Raw genomic sequence first — 17,781 nt, forward strand, 5'->3', positions numbered from 1 at the left:
GGCGGGGACAGAGAGGGAGTTCCAGCCTGCTGCCAGCCACCACCAGCGTGCTGCAGACAGAAGGAATGTGCAATCCTGCCGACGCCTTGGTTGTGGACTTCTAGCCTCCCAAATGGTGAGATGAGGATTTCCTGTCATGTCAGCCCTGACAGTATAAGGCAGCAGCTCAGGAGCCGGCTGGGTCCTTCACACCTGCTGCTTTCACTCTGACATCAGGGAGCAGGGGAAGGTGACAGACGTGGGGTTTGTGATGCCTCTTGGCCTGGCTTGTCATGTGCTCCGTGGACAGAAGTGACAAGGAGCACATTTAGGGAGTCAGGACCATCTGTTTTGGGGATGATGCCTCCTTTAGCCTCAAAGCCAACCTGTGAGAGAGGGAGCCCTGTTCTCACTTTCTTTTGAGGGGGCAGCCAAGGCATGACTGCTGTCTGTGATTGTCCATCCAGCAAATGGTGGGACCCCTGAGCGCCCATCCCACCTGTTTGCCCATCCTACCTGCACACCTATCCTACCTGTGCACCCATCCTACGTATTCACCCAACCTACCTGCTCACCCATCCTCTGGGCAATAATGACTCAGGGAAGAGATACTGAAAGAAAGAGATAATCTACCTAAACCCTCGCTGTGCATTGTCTCAATGCTTTTGTGTTCTATTTTGCAGGAGAGGTCCTGAGCCTTCATTCTGAGCTTATTGATTCAAAATGCAGAGAAGCCCAGCCTGGGTAGTTCACAGAAGTGACAGACAGCATGGATTAAAAGGGAAGGAGAAAAGGAAAGGCTGCTCTATACAGAAATCCTAAATGATGAAAAGTGAAGTCTGCCTGCAGTGGGAAGGTTAGAACCATTCTTCCATGATAATGTATGCATGTAAGTTACTCTGGCATCAAAAGAAGCTTTGAGCGTGTTCTGTATACTGTTACAGGAGATGGTTGTGGTAGTTAGGTTCAGGTGCCAACTTGGCCAAGTGAAGGTGCCTAGTTCTGTTGCTGTGGACATGAGCCAATGGATGTGAATTTCATCTGTTGCTGATTACATCTGCACTGCTGCAGTGAATGATGTTTGACTTAATTGGCTGGTGCTTATATGAGAGAGCTCGATGTAGCACAGCCCAAGCAGTTCAGCATACCTCATCTCAGCACTCACAGCTCAGCCCAGGCCTTTGGAGATGCAGAAAGGAATCACCCCGGGGAAAGTTGTTGGAACCCAGAGGCCTGCAGAGAAGGCCAGATCACCCTGTGCCTTCCCATGTAAGAAAGAACCTCAGTTGAAAGTTAGCTGCCTTTCCTCTGAAGAACTATATGTTTTTGACTAAATAAATCCCCTTTTATTAAAAACCAGTCTGTCTCTGGTGTATTGCATTCTGGCAGTGTTGGCAAACTAAAACAATAGTTAATTGTCTAATATTTATTAGAAAGATTTGTACTCTCAAAAGGAAAAGGGAAAATAGATGAACCCATTTTTTGTGCCTGAAACATTTTCTCCAATTATATCTTTGTTTTGGGTAAATGAATAAAATGTGCCCATTTCCTCTGCTGAAAATATGATAAATCAATGATGACTACATAGTAGTAGGTCCCAGGGAACCTCTTAAGAATGTAATGTTTCCAAGTTGTTATGAGAATATGGATTCTGCTCCAGTAGAAGATTTGCCTACAGAGGCTGAGAGAATGAAATGCCCAATATCAGTTCTTTTGGGGAAGTACCTCTTGCCAGTCTATAATAATCTTGGTCAAGACATATGGTTTGGGTGGAACTGACCTAGCACTGTGCAAAGTGTCTCCCCCTCTAGCCACAGTGGGGGTTTGGGGAGAAGATGGGATATTAGCTGGAAAATTCTCACTCTTCTTGGACAATGCTGATTGTAAGGACCACAGTGGTCCAGAGCCTAAGGGAAGCATCCTGCACCGCATGGAGAGGATCTGCCCAAGAGGGAGGCCAAGAAAGGTGATGATGGTGATGATGTCACTAGAACACCTGTCACAATGGTGATGATGTCACTAGAACACCTGGGTCCAGCCTTACCCGATATCCTTCACTCCACTTTGGATTTCCCAGTGACACAGGCCAGCACAATTCCTAGTAAAACAAAACACTTACTTGAAATGGGTTTCTGTAACCTAACTGAAGAAATCCTGATGAAACCTGTTGGTATAAAATAAAGGCTTTGTGCCAGAAAGGGCTGACTTCTCATGTGATTGCCCTTAAGTCAGTTGTGTTTATTATCAGATGAAACACACATGGATACCTCTCATAAACACCCTAGACCATTCTCAATAGCAGCTTGGGTGGCTAATGAGGACGGTGTCGGCTCTGATAACCAGCTCTCAGCTGGGTCCCAGCAGTGGGAAGTGGCCCCTTAAACTCTTGCTGTGTGGAATCCTTCATTTGGAAGATACAACCCCCACTTTAGGAGAGACGTTTTCCTCTGATGAAATTCTGCCTCAGTGTCGTGGTGTGAGCCATTGCTTCTTGAGATCTTCTACCGATAACCTTTCTCACGTGGTCTCCCTTGTGTTTCAGCTACTGAGAAGAGGAGCGGGAGAACGTATGAGGAGACCCCATAAAGAGGCCCTTGAACCACTGCAGGAGGAGCTGGGGGAAGGATCGGAACTAGTGAGCTGCCTGACGTCCACCAAGGTCGTGACCTTGACCAATGTCTACAGGTGGGAAACTGCCTTCGTGAGAAAGTTCTTCCTCTAAAACTCTGCTTTCTGGGGTTGCAAGGGTACTTCAGTGGTAGAATTCTCACCTGCCAGGCAGGCGACCCGGGTTCGATTCCCAGTTCATGCACTTCCCAAAAAACACAAACAAGTAAAGCAAAGAACAACAACAAATTCAACAAATGGTGCTGTAATAACGGGGTACTCACATGGAAGAAGAATGAAGTGTGACTGTGCCAAACAGCATACAAAACAAACAAACAAACAAAAATCTCTCCCTTTTAAGGGGGGTGGGAAAATTTTAGTAATGGGTGGTGGTGATAGTGGCACAACATTGTGAAAGTAATTAACACTGATGTATTTTGTATACTTGAAAGTGGTTAAAATGTGACATTTCATGTTGTATCCATGCTACTATAATTAAAAACACACATGTAGAATTGTACAATGCAAAGTGCGAGCCCTAATATTAACTATGGACTTCAGGTGATAATGTAACTGCAATAGTATCGGTGCATCAATTGTAATAAAGGTGCTACACTGATGCTAACTATTAATAATAGGGAAAACTGCATGTGTGGGGAGGATATCTAGGAGCACTGTACTTTTTGCATGCTTTTTCTGTAAACCTACAGCAGCTCTAAGGAGTAAAAATGAAAACAAAATGAAAAGACTCTGCCTTCTAGAAGTTCTCCTTTTCCACACTCATCTAACATGAGCTGTGTTGGTGGAGTCCATTTTGGCCATGAATTGTATGGAGTACAATCAATTTCCAGAGTTTTCTCTGAACTTCACTCATATTTCTCCATGGAGAAATGTCCTCCCCCTTAGAGATATATAAAATAGATATCATTTCAATCAATTAATAACTGTCTACCACATTTGCCTGGCATAGAATAGAGATTGGTGAGCTTTTCTTAAAAGCCCAGATGGTAGACATTTTAGGTTTATGGGCTGTACAGTTAGAGCTCCGACTACTCAAACCGGCTCTTATAACTTGAAAGCAGCCACAGAAAATACGTAAGAACATGGGCGTGGTTGTGTGCCAATAAAATGCTGTTCATAGACACTGATGTTTGAATTCCTTATAATTTTCATGTGTCATAAAATATCCTTGTTTAATGTAAAAAAAAAAAAAAGATGGCTAAATGTAATGTGGTATCCTGGAACATTAAAGTAAAAACTAAGGAGATCTGAATTTAGACCTTAATTAAAAATAATGGTTATCAATTATAAACAATAATAAATATTTCATGTATTGTAACATTAAATTATTATTAAATTAAACTAGCATTACTTTTATTATTAAATAATAGTAATATAAATGGTTCATTAATTGTAATAAATGTACCACACTAACATGAGATGTTAATAACAGGGGAAACTGGATGTAGGGTTTATGGGAACTTCCTCTATTATCTTTGCAATTTTTCTGTAACTCTAAAGTTGTTCTAAAAATAACATTTATTGAAAACAACAACAACGGCATTCTAGTTTGCTGATCTACTAAAACAGACAGTAGGCTTCATCTGGCCTGAGGTCTATAGTTTGCCAACACTTGGTACAAAGAATAAAATAGACTTTTATATCTGACAATATGACAGATTAGGAGCTCTCCCCGACTTTCTCAGAGAAAATAGCTAAAAACTCTAACTAATAATGTTAAATTCTCAAATTGATCAGTGGTCTGGAAGTGCAGTAAAGAATATTCAGACAAAAACTAAGTGGGAGCAGAAACAAGGTGGCCACTGACACCAGCTCTCCACTTGAGGGCATTTGCTGAGCCAGGTACACTTGAGCTTCAGTTTTCATAGCCTCACAGAGGGCCCAGGAGACTAAGATCAGGGTCTGCCTAATAGGAGATCCTCTCCCTTAAGCTAGGACCCCAAAAGTCTGTTCCCTCAGTGCATGTCGAGACTGCAAAGATAATTCCTGTATTCCCTTGGGTGTAGGAAAGAAAACTCCTTGTGTGGTTTAAACTGAAGCCAGTGTTCATAGAGACATTGAGCTTAAAAAGCCATACTGTTGGGTGGCTCTAGGAGGCTGGACTTTATTTTTCCATGGTTCCAAACTGATGGTGTGCCCAGGCAACTTGTGGGGATAAATTCAAATCCTCTCTGGAGGAGTTCACCCTCATTCTAAGTAACAAAATATTCTCATGGTTTGAAGTGAGAGAAAATGTGAGCAGATCACAGTTACAAATCATCTTAACACATAAAGCAACAAGGTATCTTCAGTAAGAATCAGAAGCAACAATAGTCAACAGAAATAGGTCCCCAAAGGCTTCAGATATGGAATTTTCCAACACAGGATATAGAATAACTATAATTAATATCTTTAAGGAAATATTTAAAGATTTTGAGAATAGAATAATGAACAAGAAATTATAAAAAATGATCAAAAGAAATTGAAAGAGAACCAAATAGAATTTATAGGAGTGAAAAATATAATTATTGAAATTAAGTAATCATTGGATGTGTCCAACCACAAATTAGGCTTAGTTAAAGAAAGAATTAGTGATTTGGAAAGTAGAAATGATAAATTTATTCATAATGTATGACAGCACAAAGAGATAAATATTATGAAAAAGATTATAATTAGACACATTATACTATAATACAGTGTTCTCAAACTTGAGCATGTATCACAAGGAAGGCATGTTAAAATATAAATTGCTGTTTTCCAGCCCTAGAGTTTCTGATTCAGGAGGTATGGGGTGGGGCCAAAAATTTGCATTTCTTATAAGTTCCCAGTGATGCTAATGCTGCTGGTCTGGGAACTACATTTTGGGAACAAGTGCTGTAGTGCCTAAATGCATATCTTCTGGAGCCCTACTGTATAGTTTCAAATCCATTTATACATTTGTATTCTGTAAAACCTTGAAATGTTCCTTAACTTCTCTGCACTCCATCTGTAAAATAAGGACACTAACAATCCCTCTGCTTGAAGGATTGGTGTAAGCCTATGTGAATTAATACATGTAGAGTGTTGACATATAGTGAGAATTCTAAAAGTGTTAGCTGTTACATATTTTGTACACAGGATATCTGCAACATTCTTTCCCTAACATCCCAAGTCACAGAATTTCAGAGCCTTCTGAAAGTCAAATTAGGGATAGGGCAGTGCTACCCATTCTCTGAGATATGATGGGGCCTGTTGTATTAGAGTGCGTAAGACTGACAGTGGGAAAGACTTTTCTTGATTGTGGGAGTTGAATTATATAATATTTTAAAAGAAATTTGCTTTTGTTTACATGAAATATTGAATATGTTGTGTTAATTTCTAACAACATGATTTCAAATAGTTTGCTTTAATATAAAGGTTAGGGCCATTTGTAATTAGTAGCATGCATTGAATATAAGCAATTTATAAATTAAATTTCTTGGAAGAAGTCGTTCTCTTAGAGTGGATTATCCTGGAGCCAGCTTCTACTAGCTCCTAGCAATTGTGCACATATCTTCCCAATTCCACCTTCAGTAATTTCATGTTGCTAATTTAAAATCAACATGGTGGGAGTATTTACACCATAGAAATTGGCATATGCTACAAATAAGGACTCTCTCCCCAATTTCTGCTCTGAGAGTTACTTGTTAAACATTTACCAGCATGGTTTAACATGTGAAATATTGTTCATACTTAATTTGAGGAAGAAGTCCTTTTTAAGCTTCAGAGATATCATACTTTTTAAGTTCTCATTTGTTTTAAATTGCTGAAATCAGCTTCATTCATTCTTTTTTTTTAATTAATTAACGGAAAAAAAGAAATTAACCCAACATTTAGAAATCATACCATTCTACATATGCAATCAGTAATTCTTAACATCATCACATAGATGCATGATCATCATTTCTTAGTACATTTGCACCAGTTTAGAAGAACTAGAAAAAGATATAGAATGTTAATATAGAGAAAAAAAATAAAAGTAATAATAATAGTAAAAAAAAAAACCTGTAGCACAGATGCAGCTGCATTCAGTGTTTTAACATGATTACTTTACAATTAGGTATTATTGTGCTGTCCATTTTTGAGTTTTTGTATCTAGTCCTGTTGCACAGTCTGTATCCCTTCAGCTCCAATTACCCATTATCTTACCCTGTTTCTAACTCCTGCTGGACTCTGTTACCAATGACATATTCCAGGTTTATTCTCGAATGTCGGTTCACATCAGTGGGACCATACAGTATTTGTCCTTTAGTTTTTGGCTAGACTCACTCAGCAAAATGCTCTTTAGGTCCATCCATGTTATTACATGCTTCATAAGTTTATCCTGTCTTAAAGCTGCATAATATTCCATCGTATGTATATACCACAGTATGTTTAGCCACTGTTCTGTTGATGGACATTTTGGCTGTTTCCATCTCTTTGCAATTGTAAATAACGCTGCTATAAACATTGGTGTACAAATGTCCATTTGTGTCTTTGCCCTTAAGTCCTTTGAGTAGATACCCAGCAATGGTATTGCTGGGTCATATGGCAATTCTATATTCAGCTTTTTGAATATAGAAATTTTGAATATAGAACTTTTTGAATATAGAATATTCAATATATTGAATTCAAATATATTTCAATATATTTGAAATATATTTGAGGAACCACCAAACTGCCTTCCACAGTGGTTGCACCATTTGACATTCCCACCAACAGTGGATAAGTGTGCCTCTTTCTCCGCATCCTCTCCAGCACTTGTCATTTTCTGTTTTGTTGATAATGGCCATTCTGGTGAGTGTGAGATGATATTTCATTGTGGTTTTGATTTGCATTTCTCTAATGGCCAGGGACATTGAGCATTTCTTCATGTGCCTTTTGGCCATTTGTATTTCCTCTTCTGGTAGATGTCTGTTCAAGTCTTTTTCCCATTTTGTAATTGGGTTGGCTGTCTTTTTGTTGTTGTTGAGTTGAACAATCTCTTTATAAATTCTGGATACTAGACCTTTATCTGATATGTCATTTCCAAATATTGTCTCCCATTGTGTAGGCTGTCTTTCTACTTTCTTGATGAAGTTCTTTGATGCACAAAAGTGTTTAATTTTGAGGAGCTCCCATTTATTTATTTCCTTCTTCAGTGCTCTTGCTTTAGGTTTAAGGTCCATAAAACCGCCTCCAATTGTAAGTTTCATAAGATATCTCCCTACATTTTCCTCTAACTGTTTTATGGTCTTAGACCTAATGTTTAGATCTTTGATCCATTTTGAGTTAACTTTTGTATAGGGTGTGAGAGATGGGTCTTCTTTCATTCTTTTGCATATGGATATCCAGTTCTCTAGGCACCATTTATTGAAGAGACTGTTCTGTCCCAGGTGAGTTGGCTTGACTGCCTTATCAAAGATCAAATGTCCATAGATGAGAGGGTCTATATCTGAGCACTCTATTCGATTCCATTCGTCGATATATCTATCTTTATGCCAATACCATGCTGTTTTGACCACTGTGGCTTCATAATATGCCTTAAAGTCAGGCAGCACGAGACCTCCAGCTTCGTTTTTTTTCCTCAAGATGTTTTTAGCAATTTGGGTCACCCTGCCCTTCCAGATAAATTTGCTTATTGGTTTTTCTATTTCTGAAAAATACGTTGTTGGGATTTTGATTGGTATTGCATTGAATCTGTAAATCAATTTAGGTAGGATTGACATCTTAACTATATTTAGTCTTCCAATCCATGAACACGGTATGCCCTTCCATCTGTTTAGGTCTTCTGTGATTTCTTTTAGCAGTTTTTTGTAGTTTTCTTTATATAGGTTTTTTGTCTCTTTAGTTAAATTTATTCCTAGGTATTTTATTCTTTTAGTTGCAATTGTAAATGGGATTCATTTCTTGATTTCCCCCTCAGCTTGTTCATTACTAGTGTATAGAAATGCTACAGATTTTTGAATGTTGATCTTGTAACCTGCTACTTTGCTGTACTCATTTATTAGCTCTAGTAGTTTTGTTGTGGATTTTTCTGGGTTTTCGACGTATGGTATCATATCGTCTGCAAACAGTGATAGTTTTACTTCTTCCTTTCCAATTTTGATGCCTTGTATTTCTTTTTCTTGTCTAATTGCTCTGGCTAGAACCTCCAACACAGTGTTGAATAATAGTGGTGATAGTGGACATCCTTGTCTTGTTCCTGATCTTAGGGGGAAAGTTTTCAATTTTTCCCCATTGAGGATGATATTAGCTGTGGGTTTTTCATATATTCCCTCTATCATTTTAAGGAAGTTCCCTTGTATTCCTATCTTTTGAAGTGTTTTCAACAGGAAAGGATGCTGAATCTTGTCAAATGCCTTCTCTGCATCAATTGAGATGATCATGTGATTTTTCTGCTTTGATTTGCTGATATGGTGTATTACATTAATTGATTTTCTTATGTTGAACCATCCTTGCATACCTGGGATGAATCCTACTTGGTCATGATGTATAATTCTTTTAATGTGTTGTTGGATACGATTTGCTAGAATTTTATTGAGGATTTTTGCATCTATATTCATTAGAGAGATTGGTCTGTAGTTTTCTTTTTTGTAATATCTTTGCCTGGTTTTGGTATGAGGGTGATGTTGGCTTCATAGAATGAATTAGGTAGTTTTCCCTCCGCTTCGATTTTTTTGAAGAGTTTGAGGAGAGTTGGTACTAATTCTTTCTGGAATGTTTGATAGAATTCACATGTGAAGCCGTCTGGTCCTGGACTTTTCTTTTTAGGAAGCTTTTTAATGACTAATTCAATTTCTTCACTTGTGATTGGTTTGTTGAGGTCATCTATTTCTTCTTGAATCAAAGTTGGTTGTTCATGTCTTTCCAGGAACCCGTCCATTTCATCTAAATTGTTGTATTTATTAGCGTAAAGTTGTTCATAGTATCCTGTTATTACCTCCTTTATTTCTGTGAGGTCAGTAGTTATGTCTCCTCTTCCATTTCTGATCTTATTTATTTGCATCCTCTCTTTTCTTCTTTTTGTCAATCTTGCTAAGGTCCCATCAATCTTATTGATTTTCTCATAGAACCAACTTCTGGTTTTATTGATTTTCTCTATTGTTTTCAATTTCATTTATTTCTGCTCTAATCTTTGTTATTTCTTTCATTTGCTTGCTTTGGGATTAGTTTGCTGTTCTTTCTCCAGTTCTTCCAAGTGGACAGTTAATTCCTGCATTTTTGCCTTTTCTTCTTTTCTGATATAGGCATTTAGGGCAATAAATTTCCCTCTTAGCACTGCCTTTGCTGAGTCCCATAAGTTTTGATATGTTGTGTTTTCATTTTCATTCGCCTCGAGGTATTTACTAATTTCTCTAGCAATTTCTTCTTTGACCCACTTGCTGTTTAAGAGTGTGTTGTTGAGCCTCCATGTATTTGTGAATTTTCTGGCACTCCACCTGTTATTGATTTCCAACTTCATTCCTTTATGATCCGAGAAAGTGTTGTGCATGATTTCAATCTTTTAAAATTTGTTAAGACTTGCTTTGTGACCCAGCATATGGTCTATCTTTGAGAATGATCCATGAGCATTTGAGAAAAAGGTGTATCCTGCTGTTGTGGGATGTAATGTCCTATAAATGTCTGTTAAGTCTAGCTCATTTATAGTAATATTCAGATTCTCTATTTCTTTATTGATCCTCTGTCTAGATGTTCTGTCCATTGATGAGAGTGGTGAATTGAAGTCTCCAACTATTATGGTATATGTGTCTATTTCCCTTTTCAGTGTTTGAAGTGTATTCCTCACGTATTTTGGGGCATTCTGGTTCGGTGCGTAAATATTTATGATTGTTATGTCTTCTTGTTTAATTGTTCCTTTTATTAGTATATAGTGCCCTTCTTTGTCTCTTTTCACTATTTTACATTTGAAGTCTAATTTGTTGGATATTAGTATAGCCACTCCTGCTCTTTTCTGGTTGTTATTTGCATGAAATATCTTTTCCCAACCTTTCACTTTCAACCTATGCTTATCTTTGGGTCTAAGATGTGTTTCCTGTAGACAGCATAGAGAAGGATCCTGTTTTTTAATCCATTCTGCCAGTCTATGTCTTTTGATTGGGGAATTCAGTCCATTAACATTTAGTGTTATTACTCTTTGGATAATATTTTCCTCTGCCATTTTGCCTTTTGTATTATATATATCATATCTGACTTTCCTTCTTTCTACACTCTTCTCCATACCTCTCTCTTCTGTCTTTTCATATCTGACTCTAGTGCTCCCTTTAGTATTTCTTGCAGAGCTGGTCTCTTGGTCACAAATTCTCTCAGTGACTTTTTGTCTGAGAATGTTTTAATTTCTCCCTCATTTTTGAAGGACAATTTTGCTGGATATAGGAGTCTTGTTTGGCAGTTTTTCTCTTTTAGTAATTTAAATATATCATCCCACTGTCTTCTAGCTTCCATGGTTTCTGCTGAGAAATCTACACAAAGTCTTATTGGGTTTCCCTTGTATGTGATGGATTGTTTTTCTCTTGCTGCTTTCAAGATCCTCTCTTTCTCTTTGACCTCTGACATTCTAACTAGTAAGTGTCTTGGAGAATGCCTATTTGGGTCTAATGTCTTTGGGGTGCGCTGCACTTCTTGGATCTATAATTTTAGGTCTTTCATAAGAGTTGGGAAATTTTCAGTGATAATTTCTTCCATTAGTTTTTCTCCTCCTTTTCCCTTCTCTTCTCCTTCTGGGACACCCACAACATGTATATTTGTGTGGTTCATATTGTCCTTGATTCCCTGATACCCTGTTCAAATTTTTCCATTCTTTTCCTGATAGTTTCTGTTTCTTTTTGGAATTCAGATGTTCCATCCTCCAAATCACTAATTCTATCTTCTGTCTCTTTAAATCTATCATTGCAGGTATCCATTGTTTTTTCCATCTTTTCTACTTTATCCTTCACTTCCATAAGTTCTGTGATTTGTTTTTTCAGTTTTTCTATTTCTTCTTTTTGTTCAGCCCATGTCTTCTTCATGTCCTCCCTCAATTTATTGATTTCGTTTTTGAAGAGTTTTTCCATTTCTGTTTGTATATTCAGCATTAGTTGTCTCAGCTCCTGTATCTCATTTGAACTGTTGGTTTGTTCCTTTGACTGGGCCATATTTTCAGTTTTCTGAGCATGATCCGTTATCTTCTGCTGGCGTCTGGGCATTTAGTCAGATTTCCCTGGGTGTTGGACCCAACAGGTTGAAAGATTTTTCTGTGAAATCTCTGGGTTCTGTTTTTCTTATCCTGCCCAGTAGGTGGTGCTCATGGCACACGTTTGTCTGCGGGTCCCACCAGTAAAAGGTGCTGTGGGTCCTTTAATTTTGGAAAACTCTTGCTATGGGGGAGGTTCGCCAGCTGAAGCGGCTTGGAAGAGTGCCAGCCGGCCCGGGGTCCGAACGCGGGGAGGGTCGCCGGCCTCCGCAGCCCAGGAAAGCGCCCATCCGAATTTCCTAGTCGGCCCGGGGTGCCAAGCGTGCACCGTTCCCAGCCGGACCGGGGAGTCCCATGTTTGGAAGGGACCCCCCCAGTCTCCGTTCTCCGCGGCCTGGGGATTTCTGATCCAATTCTCTCAGTTGGTCCGGGGGGTCGCATGTGGTGGGGGCGCCAGCCGCCGCGGCTTGAGGGGACCGCCTGCCCAATTCCGCCAGCTGGCCTGGGAAGGAGGAGGGGAGGGACTCCGGCCGCTTGCTGCCCCGCCCGGGGAAGCCCGCGCCCCTCGGCGATCTCACCGGAGCTGGTTCTCCCAGATAGTCAGCCGTTCCAGGATGGGGTACGCTGTCTTTTTTATCTCTGTCGTGGCTCCAGGAGCTGTTCTGTATCGTTTCTACTCCCCTAGTAGCTGTTCTGGAGGAGGAAAGGTGAGGATGGCAAGGCTGTCGAGGCCGGTGGCGGAGGAGCTGGTGAAGGCGGAAGAGGGCACGGTGGTGGTTGGAGGGCCGGGTATTGAGGCTGGGAGAAATCCAAAATCAAGGTTTCGGCCAGGTAACACGTTCCTTTCAACGTCTGGAAGATTAGCCGAACTGCTCGCCCTGCTGGCAGCTCCCTGCCGCTCCTCGGCCCGTAACCCTGCCCCCGTCACGTTCTGCTTCATTCTTACTTTAAAAAATCATTTTTACTAAAATCAAAATTATATATACAGTTATCTTTAAGAAACAAATAGTTCTATAATGCTTTCCGTGAAAAATTGGGATGCCCCTGATCCCTTCTTTCACCCATTTTCCACTCTAGGAAGTCTTCAGTTCTTGTTTCTTCCATGTCTCCACACTTTCTATACCCATCTTCCTGATATAATTGTTTAATAATTTTTAAAGATCACTATTTAGTATTATATTATTAGGATTATGTAAATGTTGTTTGTGACTGAGCCATTATAGTATATGATGATTACCTTTTGTTTTTTTCTCGTGTACTTTAAAAATTATTCCTGGGGATTTTTTTCATTTGCTTACTTTTTCTTTGCTGTTCATAATGTGACACACTGCTAAATTAATCTCAAGCTCTCCTTTAATATCTGTTGATACATTAGGTGGGCCATCAATTTCACTGTTTGAGAAAACTCTCCTAGAGCCTCTGCCCTTTTCTGATTTGGTGGACAGGCTGCTGGCATGCCTCTGCTCTGCTGTCTTCTTGATTTCTCTGCCTGTCCTTATCCTAGGAATTCCTGTCCATTTTTAGAATTTGGATTCCCTATTTTCTGTGTTCCTTGTCTTCTTTTCCACATATCCCCTTCCTTTGATGAAGCACATCCTATGATTTCTTGCTACTCCATTGTCATCTTGAGGACCAGCAACTTTGACTTAACCTTGTGTGCTGGTTTGAACTTCTTATGCACTCCAGAACAACTATGTTCTTTGAATTCATTCTTGTGGGGGAAGACCTATTGTGGGTGGGACCTTCTGCTTAGGCTGTTTTAGTTGAGATGTGATCCGCCTCACTCAAGGTGGGACTTAATCCTTCACTGGAGTCTATGGAAAGAGGATAGAAGACAATAAAGACTCAGAGTATCCAAGAGATGAAATTCAAGAAAAGGCTCTGGAGAGAGAGAGAGACAGCCGTTGAAACCAACTCAGGTGAAGGACCAGCAGACATCGCCATGTATGCCCATGTGACAGAGGAACCCCAGATGCCAGCAGCCTTTCCTCAGAGAAGGTATCTTCCTCTTGATGCCTTAAGTTGGACATTTTCATGGCCTTAGAACTATAAATTCATAACCCAATAAGCCCCCATTGAAAAAGCCAACCTATTTCTGATATTTTGTATTCCAGCAGCTTAAGCAAACTGAAACATCTGGGAATTTGCTACAAATACAGAATCTCACTCCACACCCCAGATCTACTGGAAGAAAATTCTATCATTAGCTTTTGAGAACCACGGTTCTAGTAAATTCGTGAGAAAGGATGAATGAGAGATACCTTTTTGAGAACCTGAATGTCTTAATTCTATCCTCACAGATAATTACTATAGGCTGGGTGTAGGATATTGGCTTGGAAATAGTTTTCTTTCAGAACTTCATATTTTTTCTGTTGTCTTCTAGCCTTACTGATTCTTTGCTTTTTTTCATGAGTTGCTTTTTTCCCTCATTGTCAAAACTTGTAAGATTGTCTGTTAGCTCCCAATTTCCTGGTATTTTATGATGCTCTACCTTATTTGGGACTCCTTATCTGGATCCTTTCCATATGGGAGCTAAAATTCTGGGACACTTCCATGAATTATTTTATTGTTGAGTTATTGAAGTGACAGGGGGGTAGGAACCCCCAAATTTATAGCCAGTGGTGCAGGTGGCTTGGAAACCCCTGAATACAGGGCTAATTTCTGAGGTTCCACCTTGTGACCTTAACCTGTGGTGTCTGACCGAATGCCAGAGAGCATAAATCAGAATTGTCTTTAGTGTTGAAAGTTATTACACACTCCATTCAGATGGCATGAAGTCACAATAATAAAGAATTTTATTTTATTTCTAAATAAAGAATTTATCTAGGCTAAAGAAAGTCCTGTATTTAGGATTATAGTGTTATTACAACAAAAAAGGATACAAATCAGAAGAAGCCAGAAGAAGGGACCTATAAGGCAAGATCTGGGGAGGTTTCAAATGCAAAGCTTCCATGTCCTCTCTGCATGGAGTCAGAAACTGCCATCCTCCCAGCACATCAATGCATATTTTCAGTCATGGAAGCACCTGAATTTAAGGTGTCAGGTTTTCTTTTATTTTTTTTTTTTTAGGTTTCATTATATAGGCATGATTATTGATGACACAACTCAGTCTCCAGCCTCACTCGTACCTAAAGGTTGGTTTGTTGTCATGGGCAATTCCAGTGATATAGAGGTTATCTTTTGGGAACTGGGGACAAAGGCTGGCCAAGTTCTCTATTACTCTACAGGGTGGCAAATTTTCTCTTTTTATCGCTACTTTTCCATCTTTCTGTGATCCTTCTTGTTCTGCTTTCTGGGAGGTCACCTCAAGTTTATCTTTTTATCTTTCCATCCTTCTAATCAGTTTTTCTTTTGCACGGGCAGGCACTGGGAATTGAACCCAGGTCTTCGGCATGGCGCGAGAGAATTCTACCACTGAGCCACCATCGCACCTCCTGCTAATGAGTTTTTATTTCTTCATTTGTATTAGTTAAATTTTAGGAGACATTTTTGTCTCCCCTTCTCCTAACCTTTGAAAATAATATTTTGATCTTCCTTTATCTATTCGAGGAAATTAATTACATTTTTGAAACTTCCCTCTCGTAGTTTTGGTCAATTCCTCCAATTTGCTAGTTCCTGTTGGTTTTTTTATCTTTCTTTAGTAGGAGGTTTCCATCTTGTCATACTCATATTGCTGCTCTTATTTAAGAAAAGGCATTAAGGAGGTAACTGAGGCTTTAGGCACTTGCTGGCTCGTCAATCACGTGTTTCCCATGTGAGGAATTGGACTGGCCTTCGTGCGAACCTTCTGATGCCAGCATCTTTCTTGGGCTGGACAAATCCTGTGCAAAATGAATCTCCTGGAAGGTATTAGCTTGACTGCCAGTTTCTGGGACATAAGTGGCGGAGCAGTGCTGACGAGTTTTCTGTATTTGGTATCCAAATGAAGACCCTGTTTTTACTAACGATACACCCAGCCTTCATCATGCTGGTATCCCCAAGCCAGAACCTTCCTGTTTGACTTCCCCAGAAAATCAGCCCTCAGTCTTCTGCTGGGGTGGACCAGGCTGCCCTGAGCTGGCCGGAGTGGCAGAAGATTACCGGGATCTGCTTCGCTCCCAGCTTTTCAAGCAATCTTCCTCTTTAAGCCTGTTTGTATTCCCACTTCCAGGGATGGGTGGTGTCTCCAATTTCTGAGTCTTTTAGGGGCAGTATAGTGAAAATCAGGTTGCTTCTTTGCTGTTTCCATAGTCATCTTCGATTTGGCTTTCTTAGGTTTGCAAACTCAATTGCTTTTCGATTTTCCCAATTTTTTGCTATGCCTACTCTCCCACTCTTTGTCTTGTATGTTGGTGCCTTAAGGAAGTCTCTACTATTGTTTTAGCAAGACTGAGGAGGGTATGGAGTTAAATGAATGCATTGAATCTGCTACCTCTCCTCCATTCTCACCTGGAAAATCTTTATAATTAATATATGCCTATAAGGTAGCAAGGCTGATATTCAGCTGTAGTTGATGAAATCTCTGTTTTTACTTTATAAGCACATTACTTTAGGAGAAATTTTTTTAATCATTGTGTGACACACAGTGCTAATCAGCTAATTACCACATTTTCTCCTTCTTTATTACTGGTTCTCTGAGTACATTTGAGGCAGCAATGTATCAGCCAGCTGACTGAATTTGCCAATCTGCCTTTCTTGTGACACAGTGCTGGCCTAGGAGGCATAAGTAGATTTCTGCTATGGGTTCCTGGGAAAGGTTTTCTTTCTTGGTACAGACATTATTTTTTCTCCCTTGTTGCTTCCTCCTCCTTTCTGAATGGAATGTGGAAGTGATGGCTGGAGCTGCAACAGCCATATTCATACTTTGAGGAAAAGACCAAAATGGTACAGAATCCTCAGCTCCTTGACCTGCTTAACTACTTTCCTTTCTTCTGATTTTTCTATGAAGAAAAAAATAACCTACAATTACTTATACCTTGGATTAGCTAGATTTCTGTTATAGCTCCAGATGAATCTCTCAGTGTTATTTTTCTATGTCAAAGGTAATAAGGAAGTGTTCCTTAGAGGCTGACTGGATTCGTACGCTGCAGTAATGATCTGTTCGGAGAAGTCAGATGCTGTCGTGTGCCCAGCATGGTGGCAGGTATAAGGAACACAAATATGATGCTGTATGGTTTTCAAGGTCTTCAGTACCCTAAAAGAATCACAACTGAGAATGTCTTCCCAGAAGAAAAGAGAATGCAGGGTCAGAAGTCGTGGCACCGCTCTCTATCCTTAGTGAGAAGCTACTGTACCGGAATGAGTCAACCTGATATGGATGGTTGAAGTTTGTTTCTGAAGCTGAAGTAAGTGCATGCGTAAATGCCCAGTGACAGCAGGATAAAAAACAGAACTGTTATGCTGTGGAAGAAATTACCCCACGGAGAAGACCTCCCTCTTCTGCAAGTTAAAAATAAATTTTAATGAAAGAGCAGTGATTTTGTATGCTGAAGCAAGACATCGCAGTAGCATATTTTCACCTTTACTTCAGGAGAAAAGAGGAAAATGCACCCAAATAAAGCTAATGTATGGGGTTTAAAGAAAAAAGGAAATGGCAGATTGCATCCATATTCAAAATAATCCCCAATCGCACCTCCTGCACACCTCAGAATTTGTTATGATGTTTGAATTCATCAAGAAAATATTTAATTGTGTTTTGTAATTCTTATTTATTGAGGCGAAGGAGTTTGAAACACCTTTTAGAAAGTGTTTCATCAGAAAGCACTGTTAAAAGCTTTGCTGTTTAATGTGTGGCTCTGCAAAGATCGAGTGAGTCATGAAGGAATTTTCCCCTCCAATCACACTGGATCTCTCGGAGGGGAATGTGCAGGGGATGTTGTGCTTTTGCACATGAGAGACCGAAATTTAACAAAGCGATGATGTCAGGAGGGGCGCATTTGTTGTGCATTCTCCTGTTGAGTGCTCAGGCTTCTAGCTTAAGAACCACTTAATTAGTTTTAGATGATAAACTCAGTATTTTTTATAACTTTAGAGTAGAAACAAACCTTAACGGATTGTGTTTCTCTTTT

At 39.6% G+C, this 17,781-nt stretch overlaps 1 protein-coding gene across 8 annotated transcripts in view; it reads left to right on the forward strand.

Annotated features, from left to right (window-relative positions):
* The first annotated feature begins 258 nt into the window (after positions 1-258).
* The window catches only part of SHC3 (SHC adaptor protein 3), a 238,360-nt gene continuing 220,837 nt past the window's right edge, over positions 259-17,781 (forward strand). For 3 of the 8 annotated variants that reach the window (XR_013167295.1, XR_013167298.1, XR_013167297.1), the window contains exons 1-3: positions 259-452; positions 663-835; positions 2,522-2,664. The gene's annotated coding sequence lies outside the window, so the exon portion shown is untranslated. Of the gene's footprint in view, positions 453-662; positions 869-1,961; positions 2,081-2,521; positions 2,665-17,781 lie in introns of those variants that run through there. The other 5 variants (XR_013167294.1, XR_013167290.1, XR_013167289.1 and 2 more) reach the window with 5 other exon arrangements.

The sequence above is a fragment of the Tamandua tetradactyla genome, chromosome 2 (genome assembly GCF_023851605.1).
Source record: "Tamandua tetradactyla isolate mTamTet1 chromosome 2, mTamTet1.pri, whole genome shotgun sequence".
Lineage (NCBI taxonomy): Eukaryota > Metazoa > Chordata > Mammalia > Pilosa > Myrmecophagidae > Tamandua > Tamandua tetradactyla.